Here is a 4,759-nt window from a genome sequence, read left to right on the forward strand (position 1 = left end):
GAAGCCACCAAGTGGACTTCCCACTTGGTGCCATCATTAATGAGAGAGGATGTGAAAGAGGAGAGAGTGGAGATGAGAAGTCCATAGGTCTGGAGAAAGGACAGAGAAGAGGATATCAGTAAAGATCTCTCTCTGGAGGATGCATGGACATAGGTGTCTGTGATGGGAAGGCCGGAATTTGCACCCAGGAAGTCTCTTTTGTGGTTTTTCCATTTAGATTTCGAGAGGGATGGAGGATGGGTGATAGTGAAGCAATTAGAAAAGATTGGAGAGATGGTGAGAGCCATCTCAGTGGCAGAGGATAGATGTGAGGAGGAGGAAGGAGGGGGGCGGGCTGCACTGAACAGTGCTGGGCACTTACAGGTGGTTAAGGAGGGCACAATTACAATGCAAAGCACACGGTGAAGTGAAAAAGGAATGCAATGCAGTAAACACAAGACTGCAAGATGCCAAGCCAAATTACAGTGAGCTGCACAAAAAGATGGATGCGAGATGAAAAGCACACCCACTAAGATTCGATTTTAAAAGGATTACAAGCAGTGCACAAAAATGGATGCAAGATGTAATCAGAATGTAATGCACAGAGGGATGCAAGAGGAAAATGCAAAACACAGCTTGAGTGAATTTACTAATTGTAGTGCACAGTAGTGTACCTGTAGGGCATGCAACATATATAAAGGCCACAGCCACTATACAAAAACTCCAATTCAGCCACAAAGTAAAATGAGTAGCTGGAGATATGGAGAAAGTACTGGAAAGACAGTAGACAAGATCTGCATTGCATTCAACCATATGTATCCAGGCCGTGTGCTCAAAATGTAGGGTCAATGGGAATCGGAGTGCACAGAGGGAAGCTGGTGAGGAAAGAGCAGCACAAGCGCACAGAATCGACTGTAGGGTGTTCTCCCGATTGCTCTTTCCGTCGTGCACCATCCGTGAGCCCAGCAGTTACATGTATAAACGCAGGGAAGAATTGCAATAATAAGCTAGTTGTCACATGTGAAACCAGCTACAGAGGGTCCTTCTGCCACTTCAACGCTCCAGAGAACCTGCAGAGCCACATTACAACAAATAGGAGTGCTTGTGCCTGGTATACTGCATCCTCTGACTATTATAAAGTTGAGGAGTTACCCAATTCAGCCGCTCGGTGGTCAATGAAACGAAAACAGGAACAATTATGTGAGGAAAACCCCCTACAGGAGAACATTCCAGGTCAACCTACCTTGGAGTTTAATCATTAGAATTTCTTTGTGTAGTTAACTTTCTCACCTGTAAGTTCTCTCTTGTGATGAACAAGAACACTCTTCGTACCGTAGGCTTTCCCGCATTCACTGCACTGAAATGGCTTCTCACCTGTATGTATTTGCTCATGGACAATAAGAACTCCTCTTTGTCTGAAGCTTTTTCCACATTCAGTACATGGATAAGGTTTCTCACCTGTATGTGTTCTCAGGTGACAAATAAGAGTAGGCTTCTGAACAAAGCTCTGCCCACATGCAGTGCATGAATATGGTTTTTGGCCTGTATGTAGGCTTTCATGGTAAGCAAGACCTCCTCTATGACTGAAGCTTTTTTCACACTCACTGCATTGATAGGGTTTCTCACCTGTATGTGTTGCGTGGTGGTACATAAGATTCCTGTTCTTAATGAAGCTTTTCCCACATACAGTGCATGGATATGGTTTTTCGCCTGTATGTGCTCTCTCGTGGTCAGTAAGAGTTCCTCTCCGAGCAAAACATTTCCCAAACTGAGTGCACTGATGAGGTTTTACACCTGTATGTGTCCTCTCATGCGCAGGAAGAATTTATTTCCGAATAAAACTTTTCCTACATTCAGAACAGTTGTGAAGTTTCTCCCCTGTATGTTTTCTCTCATGCATAGTTAGAGATCTTCTCCAGCTGAAACTTCTCTCACATTCAGTGCAAGGAAATTGTTTCTTTCCCATTTTCTTCCTGCGGTTTCACAGAATCCTTCTTACATTTAATATTTATTATCACGCAGAGTTTATTTAGTAAATATTTAGCTGTCCTTTTCCACCAATCTTTTTCTTACAAGGAATACTTGAAGAATATTTTCACTTTCTTTTTTGTCATACTAACTTGTAAAAGTGAATTTTATTATCCTTCAATGACTGATTCAAGGGTAATTGTGCTGTATCACTGAAATGGCTTTTGTTCAGTGGGTTGCTGCTCCTAGTTTCATATAACAACTGGATTTTTAGAAATGTTGCTGTTTAGCATTAGGAGGCTTCATTTTTTCACCAATCAATGAAACTTTGCTTTTCAGCAATTTGCATAATCTCGGCCCCCGACACATCCTTCACCTAGTAAATAAAAGAGGAGATTCCTGTTAGTTGGACCATGTGAATTATCACAGAAATAATATGTAACAAACATGCTTTGCTAAACAAAGGGGGATACCAAGAGGAACATCACAGTATGTTCAAATACTAAAGAAGGCAGGCCTGCATATTGGTTGAGCAAGGTGTACAGGATCAATACTTGGACCATATAATTATTATTCTGTATTTTTTGGTATTGCATGAATTACCAACTGGAAGCACTCCATTTTTATTTATGAATGAGAACACGTGATTGTAACTTGATGAACAGTTTAAACTCATCGCTTCAAACATTGTGCTCAGATCCTATTGTCTTGTCAGAGGTAAAATGTAAATGAGATCCTGGTATGGTGCTAGCTCATGAGGGACTATAGAACCAAACATTTACTTGGTGCTGTTATCAGACAACCAAAGACTGAACATGGGTGTGGTGTAAAATGCAGTAGTGTTAGTAGTGATGGACATCTTTAAATACCATGACCAACTTGCACTCAATATTGTTTGCTCATAAAAGAGCAGTTTGATTACCAAGACCTAATGATGCAAAGTCTTTTAATGGCATGAAAACCACAAAGGTATATTGCATTGTCTAACTCTGTGTCATACACTTGGCCTACAGGGCCAGACAACCCAATGTATATGAACGGGAGAAGTTCACCTCTTCCAAAACGCCCCTTATTCTCTATCTATCAAACGTACGTATGTATGTATATATACATTACATGGACGCGGTAGCGTCCATGTAGTTATGGTTAAGTTGGTGTTTCCATAGGAAGAGCACTTTTTGGGTGGCTTATAACTTCGCTCCCTCTGGACGAATCCTCACCAAACTTTGCAAAAGTGTATGGCCCAGTCTGAATTTTTTTGCAAAGTTTGGAGAGGTTTGGTCCAGGGGGTCAAAGTTATAGGGGGGGTCCCAAAACTTTTGTTTTTTCCTATAGACATAATGGGAAAAAACTTTGTGCACGGCTACAGCCCGAACCGCTGGACGGATTTACACCAAATTTGCAGCAGGAGCGGCGGCTTGGTCCCGAAAACGTGCTTTCGCAAATTTGGTGCAAATCCGTCCAGTAGTTTTTTAAAAAATGACTAAAATGTAAGGCAAAAAAATTAGTGATATCTGTGTTCGCTTCGCGGACGGACTTCCCTGTTCGCTCCGCAGACAGCACCCCGATTGGCCCATGGGCTTGCGTCATGTCCGCGGACATGCGATGTGTTCGCTGATTGGACGGCGTGGGGCGCGTCAGATTTTCTGTGGCACCCGCCCTCTTGCATTCACGGATGACCGCGGACAGCGCGGTGAAACTTGGATAAAAAAATTGTATTTAGTAGAGTGTGTTGGTGTGTAAGAGTGTTTGGGGAGGGTGGGGGAGTATGAGATAGGTTCAATGTTTTTTTTATGTGCTATATGCTTTTGTTGTGTTCTATTTGTCCGCGGAGAACACGGCTGTTCTGACATTTTGTAAATAAACTAAATGGTGGGGTGTTCAGAGGACGGAGTATGTGTCCTTTTTGTTCGCAAGGAAGGTAAAATTGAGCTAAAAACACTCGCGGTGTATTTAAATGTTCGTAAATACACAAACTGGGGGTGTCCTGAGGACGCTGTCCGTATTGTAATCTGTCAAGTTGAATGTGTTCTAAGAACACTCGCGGTGTCCCGAAATGGTTGCAATTACACAAAATGGGGGTGTTCTGAGAACCTTGTTTGTATTGTTCGTTGTCAGGTTGAAAGTGTTCTACGAACCCTCCTTTTGTCCGCTGATAGTACAATTTCCTATGGGCCTCACCCGACTTTTTGTCCACTAAAGAAACGATAAATCAGGCTGGTGTGCGCCGACATTATGTGATAATCCTATGACTGGCGCTATTGACCTGGCTGACTTGCTTTTGCGACACTAAATCATATCTCCCGCCCCTAAGCCTGACATTATGAAAACATTCATATTCCCAGTCTCTCTCTGTGACGTTACAGGGTGTGTCATCAAACGCGGCCAGTCGTCTCCAGTCCTACGCGACTTTACACAGAACCCGGAAGACAACACACATTATGTCACAACACAGCGCGCCACAATTCGGAATATGAAACTGTGATTTAAAAGCAAACAGCAAGATTGTAAATTTTGTAAAGTACATTTATTTGACATCAAATGTTTAGAGAATATTCAGCGATTTGCATTTGTCTTTGTTGTCGATCCGCAAAAGTTCATGTTGAGCCACGCGATGTTCCTTCGCGGTACAGAGGGTGTTAGATCAGCTTAGAACACAGTGCGCCACAATTCAGAATAGGAAACTGTGGTTTAAAAGTAAACAGCAGGATTGTACATTTGGTAAAGTACATTTATTTCACATGAAATGTTTAGTGAATATTCAGCGATTTGCTATTGTCTCTGCTGTCGATAAGCAAAAGTTTATTTTGAG

General features: G+C 42.3%; 1 pseudogene; it reads right to left on the reverse strand.

Moving 5' to 3' along the window:
• Positions 1-1,237: 1,237 nt before the first annotated feature.
• LOC138527238 (zinc finger protein 300-like) lies at positions 1,238-1,945 on the reverse strand (annotated as a pseudogene).
• Between the last annotated feature and the right edge of the window lie 2,814 nt (positions 1,946-4,759).

The sequence above is a fragment of the Ambystoma mexicanum genome, chromosome 14, assembly GCF_040938575.1.
Source record: "Ambystoma mexicanum isolate Mex_15411 chromosome 14, UKY_AmexF1_1, whole genome shotgun sequence".
Lineage (NCBI taxonomy): Eukaryota > Metazoa > Chordata > Amphibia > Caudata > Ambystomatidae > Ambystoma > Ambystoma mexicanum.